The 16,177-nt window shown below is 43.0% G+C and overlaps 1 long non-coding RNA gene across 1 annotated transcript in view; it reads right to left on the bottom strand.

The window, feature by feature from the left end:
- Positions 1–359: 359 nt before the first annotated feature.
- The window catches only part of LOC116587840, a 52,398-nt gene continuing 36,580 nt past the window's right edge, over positions 360–16,177 (bottom strand). The window contains exons 3-4 of the long non-coding RNA XR_004284667.1: positions 8,160–8,268; positions 360–1,069 (exon numbers count right to left, since the gene is read on the bottom strand). This is a non-coding gene — a long non-coding RNA (uncharacterized LOC116587840). The remainder of the gene's footprint in view (positions 1,070–8,159; positions 8,269–16,177) is intronic.

Raw genomic sequence — 16,177 nt, 5'->3', positions numbered from 1 at the left:
CCACGTGGTGTTTTGGAGCAGTGGCTCTCAATGTGGTCCCTGCACCAGTGGCATCAGCTGCCCCTGGAAAATTCTAGAAATGCAAGTTCTCCAGCCCTGCCCAGATCTACTGAATCAGCAGCTTGGTTGGGGCCCAGCAATCTGCATCTTGACAAGCCCTCCAGGAGATTCTGATGTACACTGACCTTGGGAAACCACTGGTTTGGAGCAGAGCCTGGTCAGCCTTCCCTGCACAGGGTCAGGTAATAAATATTTTTGGCTTGTGGGCTGTGTGGTCTCTGTCACAGCTGCTCAACTCCCCCACTGTAGTGCAAAGGCAGCCACAGGCAGGACATAACTGAACGAGTGTGGCTGTGTTCTGATAAAGCTGTATTTGTGAATACCAAAAATCAAATTTCATATAATTCTCATGTGCCATGAAATCATCCTCTCTTAATTTTTGTCAACCATTTAAAATATAAAAACCATTCTGAGCCCACTGGTGTATTGTAGAGTCTGAACTGTAATTGGAATCCTGGGTTTCCCCTAAATTGTGGGCAGCTTCAGGCAAATTGCTTTGTCCCGCTTCCTCAGTGTCTTCAAATGTGAAATGGGGCAGTGGTGGTCCTGTCTCCTAGGGCTCCTGTTAACATTCAAGGGCTAACACATGGAAAGCACTTAGCATGGCCTGGGGTAGCTGGTTTCAATTATTTTTATGTCTGCGCAGAACTTAGTTCCTTCTTACTGGCAGATGTCCCTTACATGAGAGGTTTAACCCTCTGGCAGAAAGAGTCTTTTCCCAAAGCGATCCCGAGGCTCCCAACAGTCTTGTTTCCAATGCTTCCCCACAGCACTGCACTCCAAGAAGAGGATCACTGCTACTCCTGCTCACAAGGAGAAGGCTCCCTGAGGCTCCAGCACTGAAGGTGTCGGTAATTATGGGAGCAGACTCCTTCTTGGAACTCGGATCTGATGCTCTCCTGGCGTTCTGCCCTGGAGGCCCCGATCCTTTGGTGGTGTCCTCGGCGATACATGATAGCTCCAGTTTAACGGTTTACCAACTCAGTCAGCCCTCTCTTCATAGCATGGCCTAGAACATGCCAAAAACAATTTTTTAAGCACTCTGAGGCTGGGGTGGCTTGGTGTAAGAGGGAGAGCACCGCAAGTGGAAAAGTGACAGGAGAAGGAAATGCCCATTCCTGGGCTAGAGAGCCAATAGGCCACCCTTGATTGTACTGCTGGGAAGGAAGATGAGCAGTAGGAACACAGACTGTGGGAGGGTGACCTCAGCTGGGCATCTCGATGATTCAGACATGGAACCAGGGCTAAGGCAACCTGGGTTGGGACTCAGGGCACTGGTGACCCTCACACTGTGTTCATTGTGGTCTGAGTTTTCCTTCTTCCACAGTGGTGTCCTTCCCAATCTTTTCCATTCTCTCATGTCATCTCATGTGTCCTCTGTCCCCCGTCCCAGGCTTCTCCCCGCATCTAGTTAGGCTGTTTGGACTACATTGCTTGCTTCCAGCAAATAGCTTAACATTTGTGGCTGTCTGTGATATAAGATATCGAAATACGCTACTGGGGAAAATGTGAAGTGTTGGCCTCTAAAAATTAAGAGTAAGAGACAAAGAGGAATAAAATAGTCTTTCTGGGTCAGCGCTTTCCTCTTTCCCTAAATAGAAAAGTGAGAGTCTGATGCAAAATGCAGAATTCAATTGTGCATATTTTATCTAAATATCATTGCACTTATTTGTCATAGAAATTCCAAGAGGTAATTAATATTCCTCTCATTCAGAGTTGAATCAACAAAGATTCACTGAGCTAAATAGCTCTCCCTTGGCCCTCAACCAGGCAACAGAAGAGCAAATAATCTATTCTCAAATGACTCTGAGCCAGTGAGAAATAGCTCCAAAATGATCGAATGAGAGAGAAAATGTGGAAAAGTGCCCTGAAATAAAGGAAGCCCAAAAACGCTGCCAGAAAGCAACTCTATGTGGGTCACATGTACATTGTCACTTCTGTGTGATTTTTTTAAAAAAACAAAACTAATTTTAGCTTATTAAGACCAACTTTCCAGAATAAGGCTTTCCCTACATTTTCAGTTCTCACTTTTTAGGGTCCCTGCTGGCATTTTCTCCCATGGAAATATCTATATAGGTTGAAATCTCAATCCACTTCATCAGTGAGTGCCCAAGATGGCTCCTTCAATTCCAGTCCTCAGAGACAACACTCCAAGCTAACACATTGTTTTTCTTCCTCTCTCTTCCTCTAGGTTGATTCTAACTCCTGCTTACACCATGCTCAAGCCAAATCCTGCCCAGTTCCAGCTAGACACCATAGATATGAGGGGTTCATAGCAGGCAATGCCCAAGGAATGCCATCTTAGTTAGATTCTTTGAAAGTTGTCCAAATATTCTCTTTTTGTCTGGAAGATGTTTAAGTGACTATGTGGTCAAATATGGGAACCTTAAGCAAAACTGATGAAGAAACCAAACTGAGAGCGATTAGCAATCATTTCTTGAAGACTAGTGCCAGACACAGACCATGAGCCAGAGAAATATGGCGGTCAATCTTGGGTGAAGTAGGTTTATCGTTCCTGTTTCCTTCGGCAGAAGCCAATAGAGAGAGGGAATCTTGTCTGACATTTAACTCTAACCTATTATCCAAATGTAACCATCTTTCTGTACTCCATGTTCTCTCCTTCAGACTCTAGTCCAAAATTCAATTTTATCCCTAATTCAAGGAAATTTCCATATTAAAGCTATACTTCTCTTTGCCTATTCTCTTCCCCTCAGCACAGGATAATGTTCATCAGGTTTGATGAGCCTTGAGATCTGAACTTATGAAAAGGTTTGCATGGGCTGATGCTGCCAACCTTCTTGAGCAAGTACAAGTAGAAAATACACCACCTCACACACAGGCACTTTCCACATTATGAATGCTGTGAAAAGTACTTCCTCATAGAAGAGATGCCCAGTCTGGAAGGTATCAGCCCTGCTTCTCCTCCTCTCCTGACCCCATTACTCTCTGCTGACTCAACCTTACCAATTCTCCTCATATATTTTTCTTCAAAGTTTGTCCAAAAGGTTGTGAGTGAAATCTTTGCCTCAGCATTTTCCTCACAGCTCAGGGAGGGAGAGAGAGACAGATGGAGGACACTCGCCCTCTGGCCCTGCCCCAGGCCTCCGCCGGGCGTCCTGCTGGCTGGCAGAGGGATGATAGATGGCGCCCCTTCCCGTGTGTGTAGGGGAGGCTGCCTTTGCCTGATTCTGTCCAGTTAGCAAAACAGGGGGAGCTGCCAAGACAAACAGCCGAGGTATGAAAGTTAACGGCGAACAATCACTGCGGTGTGAAACGGACCCATGAAACGAGACATCAAGGATGCTGCTTGGAATAGCTTGAATGTCGAACATTCTTTCCCAGAGAAAGGACGGACAAGAGCAGTGTGGGAGACCCAGGCCAGGCAGGCACATGTGCGTCCCAGGAACTGGGGAGGGTGACCGGCTCCCAATGCCATGTCCTGCTCAAGGAGGGCGGGGGACAGTGCCCACTGCTTAGCCATCCTGTGCCAACATCCCTGACTCTTCCTGCCCCCATCAAAAAAATAACATGGCTATTAATAGGTCATATCAAAAGAACCCTTGTAGTTCATAATCATTCTCATCTGGTTTAGGGAAAAGCAGCCATAAAACGTCTGTTGGGTGACTCTGCGGGCCGGCGAGGCAGGTTTACTTTAGCCGGCGCTCAGAACGTGGTAGCAACTGACAGACGAGGCAGAGCATGGTTTATGATCTTTAATGCCTGTGATGACATGGAGGATTGGGACAAGATTTATTCTAGGCTCGGGCCATCACCGAACACTGAAAACCAGTCATTACAAGCCGGATGACAACTGGAATGCAGCAATCACTTGAAGGAATATTTATTTGGTTTTTAAGTTTTTGGATGAATCTGGTTTTCAGAAAGTGAAGGCCTGCTAGGAAGTCAGACTGTGCCATTATGACATCCAAACCATTACACATTCACTAGCCAATTATGTAATCCTATATGGAAAACATAACCAGAAAGTAGGATAAGCCCAAGACACGGAGGCTCATTATTACAGGGCTCACCACCATAACTTCATTTGTGGTTACCACACACCCTAAATATTATTAATGGACTAAAAGAATCCAATACTTGTAAAGTCTGGTCAGTATCAGTAAGTCCCTGGCCCACTGTGACAGTGAATTTGATGGAGTGGCAATATATATTAGGGTACTTTTCTTCTGACTCATTGCACTGAACTTCAAGCGATAAAGTAGCAAAATAGAGCTAGACATTTTTATTAAGCCCATTGTCAGCCTCAAGATTTCAATGAAGTTTCTATAAACACATCTTCTTTTTACACTAAAGCCAATCCAATGTTAATATCTCTGCTCTCAAGCAAATCATGCCTTGGGATTAACAACGTTTACTCATGACATTTTTAATGGTACTTGCTTCTTCCAGATAAGTAAAGGAAGTTGGACACAAATGACTGATACACCACTCTTTCTATAAAATACGGCCCGACACTTCCTGTATAATCTTCAATTCATTCCATCCCACTTAACTATCTTGTTTTTCTTTCCTATCCAGAACTCTAAGCAAGCATCATCCTCTGATAATTTTTTCTCCTCAGGAAAATCCATATTTTTCTGAGAACACCAGAAACAAGAAGCCTAGTCTGATTTATGGCGCACTCACCCTCATGGTAGCTGTCCTGTACCACCTCACGCATCCCTTAGCCTGATGTGTCTGCCGACGGTGCACAAGCCTAACGTCTGCACAGCAATGTCCATGGTATGAAAATTCACTGAGTGATTTACTTATGTGGACACCTCTCTAAGTATATGTCATACTCCAGCAAAATAACTCATGTTTTAGAGGTACATAAACCATGACCATGGAAGGGTCCTCCCCGATGCTTCTATATTATCAAGTCTAAGATAAGTGAAAAGCAAATAAATGAAAAGCCCTCCAGGGTGCAGCACCATTCTGGAGTTCTGGGGTGGGCGTGTTGGGTTTGAAAGGAAACAGCAGGTAGCCTTCAGTATTTGTCCCCCGACCCCTTTCTGAGGAGTTGCTTCTGACATGTGAAGCCTCTTGAACTAAAATGATAGCTCATCTCAAAATGGCCCTCTCCACAGGACTCTATACCTACCAGCTGCCCTCATTCCTTCTGGCTTAGGAAGGCTGACAGTCCGAGCTCTTGCTATCGCCCCCTCATTTCCCTGTACCCTGATTTAACATTGCAGAGTCCCTTCATAAAATCCTCATTAAAATCTTGTAATTTGGAGATGTCACATGTTCCCTATAAAGACCCCGGCTTGATATGGGGTTTAAAGGGAGCTGTGGTCAACCACAGAATGGAGCTACCACATATATTGGGTTGTCAGAGGCTGTTTATGACTGCAGAAAGGAAAGAGTGTGCTTTCCCCCCCAGTGTGCTCCACTGGAGACTGCACACCTGAGGGATTTTCCTGGAAAGTTCTAGTCAGAGTCTCTGGTGGTCTATCTCCTTGTTCTTGGTGGTCTCCACTCTACTGCTGAGCACTGCTGGACTCCTCACTGGACCCCAGTGAATATTGTTGAACATGCACCACTCACAAATGAGCCACTTGATGAATTCTCAAAAAAGGAACGCACTAGTATCAAGAGCACCCAGATCAAGAGACAGATGTCGCCGGCACCCCCCAGGCTCCCTCATTCTCTGGACCACCCCACCTGCAATGGTAGCCGTTACACTGACTTTTAACACCAGAGTTCCAGCTTTTCTGTTTTTGAATTTTATATAAATAAGATCTTATAACATGTTTTTTGTGCCTAATTATTTTTTACTTTACATTATGTTTGCGAGATTCATCTGTTTTTTGCATATGGCATTCTCACTGTTTCCAGATGTGTCACTTGAAGACTGCCTCCATCCTCACATGGCCTTCTGCTTGTGCATGTCTGTGTCCAAATTTGTCCTTGTCATAAGGACACCAGTCACATTGCATACACTTCTCTGGTGTGACCTCATCTTTACTTGGTTACATCTGCAAAGACCGATTTTCTAAATCAGGTCACATTCAGAGGTTCCAAGTGGCATGAATTTTGAGGGAATATTTTGCAATCCAGTACACCCATATATGATTTTTCTCCCATATCCTTAAGTATGAATTTCCCTCCCACATAGATGTTCAGGAGCATAATTCTTGCTATGATGGAGGGAACCCAGATGTATATAATGAGGCTTGAGTTGGAGCAGGAATGTGAATTGGGAGGAGAGAAGAGCCTCTTGACCCTTCTGTGATACATGCAGCTCTTTTGTCATAACTGAGGAGACAGGAGAATTGGGGGAGGAGGCTCAGAGGACAGCTTCTGGTAATGTTGGCCAAGGTTTTCCAGCAGAGCAAACTAACTTATAAACCAGGAATGAGAAATGCCCAGAAAAGGGGAAAAGCGACCTACTCATAACCAGGAAGGAATGGGATTTTCTGTTTTAGAAGAAACAAAGAAAATGTTAATTGATTAATGCTTGCCAATGGCCTAGTTCCAGACAGCCCAGAGCACCCAGCTTCTAGGAGAGTAGAGCTCCCGTGAAGATACACAGACACATATCAATTGAAATTATGTAAGACTTTTGGCTTTAATCTGTGATGCCAAGTTTCTGTCTGTTGTGCATTTCCTCTATAAATTTCTCTTTGTTGTACAGTGCAGACAGCGTGGCCTCTCCTGACACAATGGCAGGGCAGCCTGTGGATGGAAAGTGGGAGAAAGCCATCCCCTTCCATAGCATGGTACTCCCAGTGGTGCTGAGCAGGAACAGGCCAGACCAAAATGGCTGCATGGAAACCTCTGGAGAGCTGGGGAGGGTTCTGGCTACCACAAGGACCTCCACCACTGTCTCTGCTCCTCCTCTGGCCTCCCTGTTAGCATGGCCCTAGTATACCTAAATTGGCAAGGCTGAATCACATTTGTGTTACTCTTCCAGTCAGCCATGAACCAAGTGGGATTTCAATTTTCAGGTGACTGCTGAATACCCAAAAGAGAAAACATTGGGAGTCTCAAGCTATCACATACATTAGTATTCCATAAAAAGGCAACTTGGCTCATTCAACTAAAAAAAATGCATTATCATGTGTGTTCAGAAATGCCTAAATTCACTCTATAATTTTGAAGGCTCTATTTTTAGCATTTGGCTCATGACTGATAAGCTGAAGAAATGCTGCCACCAGCTAGCTCGACAGAATAATGGCTACAGCTAATGGTGACATTCACAGCCCAGCTCAGTTCAGGCCAGGGTGCATTTTCACAAAGTGGTTCTTTTGAAAGGAGAAATAGAAAAGTGGCAGTCAGGTTGGGCGGGATGTCTGAATAGAAGGTGGCTGCTCCTTAGAAACTCTTAGAATGGGGACCTTGACTTGGTGTCAGCTCAGGTCATGATCTCCTGGTCCTGTGATCAAGCCCCACAAAGGCTCTGTGCTCAATGGGGAGTCTTCTGGTCTCCCTTACCCTTTGTCCCTCCCCCCTTTTCTCTCAAATAAATAAGACTTAAGGGCACCTGGGTGGCTCAGTGGGTTAAGCCGCTGCCTTCGGCTCAGGTCATGATCTCAGGGTCCTGGGATCGAGTCCTGCATCGGGCTCTCTGCTCAGCAGGGAGCCTGCTTCCTCCTCTCTCTCTCTGCCTGCCTCTCTGCCTACTTGTAATCTCTCTCTGTCAAATAAATAAATAAATCTTTAAAAAAAAATAAAAAAATAAAAAATAAATAAGACTTTAAAAAAAAAAAAAAGAAAGAAAAAAAACAGGGACCTTCCAGGCAGAAGCTTCTGTGACAATTGCACATGTAACAGAAATGAAGTATTTTCTTTTTCAAGAACAGCTTTTGATGAGGCACTGCTCTGAACCATACTAGAACTGTCAGACTCTGCTGACTTCTGTTCTAACTTTTTAACACACTAATCTCTTCACCCTGGGATTTCTCAGCTGGTGATGGGCACCTGCTGAGTGCAAGCTGAAGTTCAGAGAAGGATCACAGGAGCATCACAGAAGGAGACGTGAGAAAGAAACCAAGCAGGAAATTCAAATTGTGCTTGAAATACCATCCATCTGTCAATGATTCTGTGGTAGAGTAGTATCTCACCCTCAGTTCGTGTCTAAAATCAGTACTCACGAGAGAAACAGGGTATCACCTTCAACAGTCCTCAGAAAGTCCCACACGGGGCATCTCTTTGGACACCTTCTTCCTTGTTGGATGTGTTGGCCATGTCTTTGGTCGAACACTAGACGGAGATGTTGTGTGTAAGTTCGCAGGGCACTTCCCTAGAAGAAGTACTCCGCTAATGAGATGTTGCCCCCATGAGAAACACGCGTGGTCTGTCACAACTGGGGGCAAGGGCACCCAGACTCGCCCATGGCAGCTCATTCTGGAGTACACACTCAGTTGTGGGGGTAACTGAGCCATGGTCAATGTTTTTTTTTTTTTTTTTTCTTTTAGCTAAGCTCATGAAGCTGAATGCATTGAAGAGAGATGTAATTTTACTATGAGATTTCCAATAGACATTCACTTCTGAATGGTGACGCAGAAAGACTAATGTGTTTCCCACACCCAAATATGCTGGATCTGGGGGTTTCATAAAAAATGAATAAACAGATCCATTTATGGTTATTGGTTTAATAAGCTTCTTAGTGGCAGACACGCGTTCAGAATTAAAACTAACAAACTTAAATAAATCATTGATATTGTGAGGCTCTAAATCTATACAGGCTATAAAAGAAACTTTTTAAGATACATTTTATGAAATATTATGTTACTGCAGGTTGAAGACAAGCAAAAACTAAATAAATTAAGTGTCATCAGCTTAAAATAATGTAACTAAGTGAGTAATTGGGAAGAAAGAATGGGGGGAGGTATATATTAATTTTTAATTTTTATTACTGGATACTAGGCTATATAATAAGCTCAGATATAATATATTTTTAACAAAGATCATTTCCATTTACCTAATAAATAATAATAAATTATAATCAATGGAGGAAGGACAGCAAAGTTTTATAGCAAATAAAAATAAAAAGAATAGAAGACATAATAATAACTACATTTATTTTAAAATACTGCCATCTAAAAGCAAAATGTTATTAAATTATGTATGATTTTTAAACAAATTCTTCATGGAAGCTGTTGGAAAGATTTTAAACAAATTCCTCATGGAAACAGTTGGAAAGCCTCATGATCTTTATAGAATTCTTTGCCCCCAAATGGCCACGGGAGAACCAAACACTTGGATGGACATTTTCTTTAACCAGTTTTAGCAATCCTCACTTCCTTTCTCCCACCCACTCAAATTCTCCCCTCACCCTGCAAGTGTCTCTCCTTTGTCTCCTGCAAGAGACAACAAAATAAACCTCATTAGAACTGACAAAATTTGTCTCAAAATCCAGTCAAAAAAGCTTCTGAGATCTAACTGACCTACATGGAGAGAAAAAGCCAAATAATTAGAAACTCTTTCTTGACTTTACGAGTTTTGTTCTAGACAGAGAAAAGAAAATAAGCTTGAATTCGAGGGAAATAATGAGCCAGCTAACCCCTTACGACCTCACCCACTCTCAGGGGCACCCCACTGCAAGAAGACATGAGGTCTCATCTTCGGACTGACCCACTTACATCCAGCATGGCCACAACAGGTGTAGGCATTTGGGCTGGGGGCAGCATTGAAGCTGGATGCATGTGTCTCTGTGGTCACTGTGTCCTTTATCCGAAGACAAGGACATTTCAGAGCAAATCTGATTTGTCATAGAAAGATCGGTGCAAAGATTCTTAGCTGGTCAGAGATACTCAGCCAGCTTTTTGTGATTCATCGTGAAGTCAGTAATCCCTCTAAAATCACCATAATCCCATCACACACACACGCACACACAAACTTATAGGCACAGATATACTCATCCATGCACACACTCATGTGCACACACACTCACACACACACACACACACACACACACACACACACTCCTAGGTTTCCTCTCCATTGTCTGGATGTGGCGTTGTATATGCAACTCACACAACCCACAGCATTTATTCCTGCCAATGTACTCAGTGTGTATAGTGGAGGCATGATGCTCCTCAAAGACAAAGGACTAATTTCTGGCTAGAGGCAAACGTGATGAAAGGATCTACCACATAGCACTTCTTCCATTTCTGTTCTGGGACTTTCCTAGGGATGTCCACGAACTCAACAGAGTGGAGTGTGTGTGTGTGTGTGTGTGTGTGTGTGTGTGTGTAAGGGTTATGTGGACAGATGCCCACAAAAGTCTGGGTCAAGACCACCAGTCTTTTTTTCCCTTCTGAGCCAAGCCAGAACTTGAATTCAGGTCTCCAGGGGGGAGAGCTTGCCAAGCCATCTACTGTGATAATTGGTGCCACATCCACTACAGGCAGAAGTTCTGGGAACAGGGGAAAAAAGCTTGGAGAAGAGAACTGGCCTACAACATTCCCCACAATCCAAACCAGCATGGCCCCCGAACCCCAAAATAGTTCCCTTGAGGGACACTTGTTTATCCATCTGTTTGCATCCCTTGGTTTCCTACTTTTACCCCAAACCAGAGAAAGGGACAAAAGATCCTAAAAGCAATGGTACATTCTTGCCATATTTCTCATCCATTCAGAACTAAGAAGCATCAGGAATCTTGTGGGAAAGCCACTTCTCAGGAGATTTCTAACTCGGTTTCTCAACTGCAGCGGTCTGGAGTTTGTGCCTAAATTTTAGATAAGGTTCTAATTCTTGGTTGCTTAGCTCCTCAAATTTCAAATTCTCAGGTTCACATCAATCATTCCAAGAAAAAAGCAAAACATTTCACATAACAAAAGCTGTTGGTTTTTAACATATCTTTGGTCTGAATTTATAAGGCTTCTATGTCTTTGAGGAAAAACACATATCTCCTGACAAAGGCCTCTCTCTCTCGTAATCTGAAGCCTGCCCTCACCAGCACCGCAGACCCCAACATCGAGCTACCAAACCAAGTGTGCTCTAAACAAAATGTACAAGGAAACCACAGAAATGAAGACAATTAGGGCAAATAAGATCCAGTGATCAAATACAGCTAATTTGTATCCATAATATTTGGGAGTTACACAGTCTGCTTTAATTTGAAAGATATCTTCCAGACCACACTGTTTTTTTTTTTTTTTCCAAGGGGACTGCCTTTTGCTTTTAATTATTGAACCTTAAGAATTCTTGCTATAATTTGGGGTTAACTTGTAATTCTTGAAGAAGAAAAAAAATCCAGCCCATAAATCCTTCTGTATTCCATCACTTCCAATAATAGGCTTCTGTGGCCTAATTCACCATCAATTAACTGTGTTTTTCAGAGGGAGCAGGTAAACTGGGAGAGTAACTGAGGAAAAATAAAAAAGAAAAACTAAGTTAACGGTGATCATGGCCTCAAATAGCAGTAGAGTGAATGGACGCTCCTTAGCAAAGAACCGGGTTAAACAGAATGTATAAGAAATGACTCGGAATATGTAGTGAGGAAAAACATTAACTCTAAATAATGAGACTTCACCCTCTTGTTTTTAAAGAGGTTTTGAGCATTCCCATTGTAAATAGTAGGAGTTCAAAAACATTGCTCACATTTTAAGAAATGGATTCTGAGGCTCTGTCTTATTATCACTGGTGATCCCTATGACAGGAGGTAGGGCATTCCCCCAGTTCCCCTCAGGTGCACAGTGGTGCCCAGCGGATCCTGACAACAAGTTGCCATTCATTCTCCAAACTGGGTCTGTAGCAGTGATGACAACAGGACTTGCTGTCCCCTTACAATAAAGGAGGGGTTACAGCCTCAGCCATCCTACTCAAATCTAGATCATTTTATACATTCATGCAATCTGTCAACACACATTATCTATGAACCAGTGACAGGCTATATTAACCATGCCTTTTATTGTCTGTATGCTGATACTTTAACATCTTGAGGCCTTGCTGACTCTGGAAGGACTGACTCTCTCAGGGTTAGTCAGTTCCTAGAGATAGTAAAGGCATGAGCCATGCATTGCAAGCCAACCAATCCAGAGCTCCCACCCTCCTCTGTGGGAGTCACACTCTAGGCCCCTCTCCACCCACCTCATCACTCCAGGGCCAGATACCAGATGACAAGGGACAGGCTCTACGCCCCAGAACTCTCTGAAACTTTTCAACCTCATCAGTCCTGAGTCTGCTTTACCCTGTCTCATCCACTCCTTCCCACAGAAACCACGATAAATTCTCTTGCCACATTCCCCTCTGACTCCATTTGCTTTCCTGGGCATTGCAGCATGGCCCCCTGCCCTTGGGGACTGTGAGCAACGAACTATCTTTTCAATGGCAGTTGTCGTAATCTGTTGACATTGCCACACTTGAACAGAAATAAAACCACCTATATTTTAAAATAGCATTTCCAGCCAGGAACATCAAAGACTCAGGAATTCCTTCTTAAGAAGAGCAGGTTCACTTTTTAGCAAATCATCCATGAAAAAAATTATCAAGGAACTATAGCATTGTTAATTTCTATGAAATTGGGAATTTAAAATACATATATTTGCTGGAATGTGTTATAGGGTCTCATTGTGGGACTGTTAGAATAACTTTTCTGTGCAGCTATTTGGCAAAAGTATGTAAAGCCTTAGAAATGTGCTTACTCTTTGACTCAGAAATTCTACTTTGAGGACTATATCTTAGGGGAAAAAACTGAAGATTCAATGAATTGATTTTCCTAGAAGCATTGTTCATAATTGCAAAGAGTATGGTGGGGTGAGGGGAGTAAATCTACAACAGACAACTGATTAAAGTAATAACACATTCTACCATTCTACCGTTTAAAGTGATGATGCAGGTTATCATGTATTCAAAAAGAAAAATGTTCACAACAAAGGGGCCACAGTTGGTTAAGTGTCTGACTCTTGGTTTCAGCTCAGGTCATGATCTCAGGGTCATGAGATTGAGCCTCGTGTAGAGCTAGCTACACACTCGGCAAGGAGTCTGCTTGAGATTCTCTCCCTCTCCTCTGTCCCTCCTGCTTGTGCAATAAATAAATCTTTTTTAAAAATGTTCACATAATTTTAAATAAAAGAATAAATGATATTACATAGTAGTGTGTATGAAACTGATAAAAAATTTAAATGACTATTACTGAATATAGAATACCTCAATTAAAGATATAAAGAATTTATTAGCTTATGCCTAATAAATAGATAAACAGATATTGAATAAATGGCTAACACCTGTTTGAACAGTCCAACGTTCTTCTCAACTGACTCAGTCTTCTCACCATATAACCTAAGATTGTTATTTTAATCAATAACAGTTCCAAGAACACCTAGTGGATGTCTGGCAGTAGCATCTGTGCAAAGTTCTAGACAGTCTTCATGTGATCACCTGACTTTCCTAAGAATTAATTATGCCACAATGATTTCATAAAGTAGAATTGGTTGAGCTAGCTGAAAGAAAATTTTGTGACATGCTTTTCATATGTCTTCACCAATTTTCTATTCCATTTTTTGGGTGCATATTTAAAGAATTTTTAATTGTCTTATAAGCTTGATTTATCTTATAGCTCTACAGACCTTGACCACCCATTTAAGTTCCTGTCCAAGAGTGGGATTTGCAAAGACCTTGTAGGGGAAACATTTGCAAAAATGGGGAGAGCAAGTAAGTCTGGGAGCACCCTCAGAAGGGGGTGCAAGCCTAGTGCCTTCCTTGCCTGAGGAAGGAGGAAGCTGTAGTTGATGGAGGTGTTCTGGACTGCTCTTCAATCTGAGGATGCTTCCACAAGTCCATTGGGGAGTCCCACAGCCAGTGTTGCCTATCAGAGCAGTCCTGGGTCTCCCAAGGACAGGCATGCCTCAGTCTCCCCGCAGCTCAGTCTTTGGCTGGGATAGACTGTGGAAGCATGGACTCAGAGCAAAGGTGGGTGGATTTCAGAGTCAGCTGCTGGGCCCTGATCCATTACACACCTGGAGTTGGAGACCCGTGAGGCACATTGTTACGGCCACCACACCTACATTGAGGGCAACCCATCATTCTGCAAATGTTCACAAATTTGTAACTTCACCGTCAAATGTCACTAGAGTATCCAGAGATACCACGAGATTTTAACATTACTTTATCATGGCACTTCACACTTTTCCATGCATGCCCTCATTTTCTCCTTGACTAACTTCAGCAAATATGGGCTGGGATCCAGGCACTACACTGGTCAGTCCAAATAATTGTTGAAATGCAGTCTGGAGTGGGTCTGGCCAGCATAGCGAGGCACCCAACGCCACCAAGGAAGGAGAGAAGAGGTCAAAAGCAGCAAAAGGAGAAGGAAAAACAGTGTTCAGAGTGTGGGCAAAACTAAACTAGGGTCTATTCATGGAGGACAAAGAGAAAGAGCATGCTGAGGAAAAATGGGTCAACTGACAGACTGAGAGGACCTAATAACTTTGCATTATAGTGGCCTGAAAATAACTGTATTTGTATAATATTGATGATACTTGGAGACAGTGTGTCTTTGTTTAAGTCATAAAGGGTCAGGACCAGCTTTCAGCTCTGGGGCTCATCTTCTGAATTTGTCATCTAAGTATCCTTATATGACTCTTCCCTTTCATCTTGCCATGACTGCTACTGTCACAGCAATTCTGTGCTCTTCTGGAGTCTCCTCACATCTCTTTCCCAAGGATTCCTCACTATGAGAGAGGAGCTATGAAGGCTCCATCCAGCTAACTACTTTGCTCCCACAAGCGAAAATAAGACACAGTAGTGCAAGATGAGATCTTGTCTGAGTCTCCACTGGTTATGCACAGAGCTTCAGGGCAAAGTACAGAAGTTACACAAGATAAGATAAGGAATAGGCTTTACTAGAAAACATTATTTGGCCACGGGTCAAAAAGAGAAGAGGAGGCAGAGTTCCCCCTGAACTTCAAGACATCTCACAGAAAGATGTGCCAGAACCAGGGCACAGCCAGATGTGCAGTATGAGTCTAGTGAAGGACCCCTCCACAGCATGGGGCTCCCTTTTTAAAGGAGTCCTGTTAAAATTTTTCCTGTTGATGGGGGAACAGGCAGGCTGTTCAGTGTCAGAAAGTCTGGGTTTGGGGTATCAGCTATTTACATAATTAAACACCTGTTGCAGAATATCAACCATGCAGAACCTGTAGGCTTTAGGGGTCTGCAGGAAATTGAAATCTCCCCTGCAAGGGGAACTATCACCAGTCCCGAGGGCACACATGTTGAGGAAGATCCTCCTACAGAAACATAGAGGTCTCCTAGTACCAGAGTTTATCAACCAGACACCACAAAGCCTCGTGAGCACTTCAAGACCAATCTGCTCATTGTTCCACAGATCTGTGCCCAAAATAACTATAGTGTACAAGTGGTGGGTGGCACTAAAACTAAGGGCAGGGCAAATGTGATGGCTGTTCAAAATACGGAAAAAGAGCTTCAGCAAATGAAATTATGAGTCAAGCTCCCATACAAGAGACAGGCTTTGATGAGGGCCTGAAGGGATCGATAAAGTTTGGGCATGCAGGGTTGTGTACAAGGACAACTGAAATGTAAATGAAAACTCAGTCGCAGAGGGGAAGGTCTTATCAGAACACAGGTGGCTATCCACACCTGAAAGCCCCCACACTTGGACAGGAGTGAACTGAAATATCAGAAGCCATATCCCATATCTTTTTGAAAATTTATTTCAAAACAAGGGTGCCCGGATGACTCAGGCAGTTAAACGTCCAGTTCTTGATTTTAGCTCTGGTCATGATCTCAGGGTCGTGAGATTGAGCCCCATATCGGGCTCCACATTCAGTGTGGATCCTTCTTGGAATTCTCTCTCTCCCTCTCCCTCTGCCCCTTCACCACCCCCACCCTGCTTACATGGTCGCTCACTCTCTCTCTCTCTCGCTATATATATATATATATATATATATATATATATATATATATAATTACTATAATTATATATAGAGAGAGTGAGCGACTATAATTATATAGTAATTATATATATATAATTACTTAGAATAATAAATTAAAAATATTTCAAAACAGAGTAAAATGGTGGTTCTGAGGGGATTGAGGTATTCAAGGGTACCAGCTTACAACAGTAGTCAATAAGCCATAAATGCCTAGAGATCTCATGTATAGTATAATGAACAAAGACAATGATATTGTACTGTAATTCTTA

The sequence above is a fragment of the Mustela erminea genome, chromosome 4 (genome assembly GCF_009829155.1).
Source record: "Mustela erminea isolate mMusErm1 chromosome 4, mMusErm1.Pri, whole genome shotgun sequence".
In the NCBI taxonomy this organism is placed as follows: domain Eukaryota; kingdom Metazoa; phylum Chordata; class Mammalia; order Carnivora; family Mustelidae; genus Mustela; species Mustela erminea.
The sequence above is the reverse complement of the archived record's forward strand: the minus strand, read 5'-3'. Positions and strand labels throughout refer to the sequence as shown.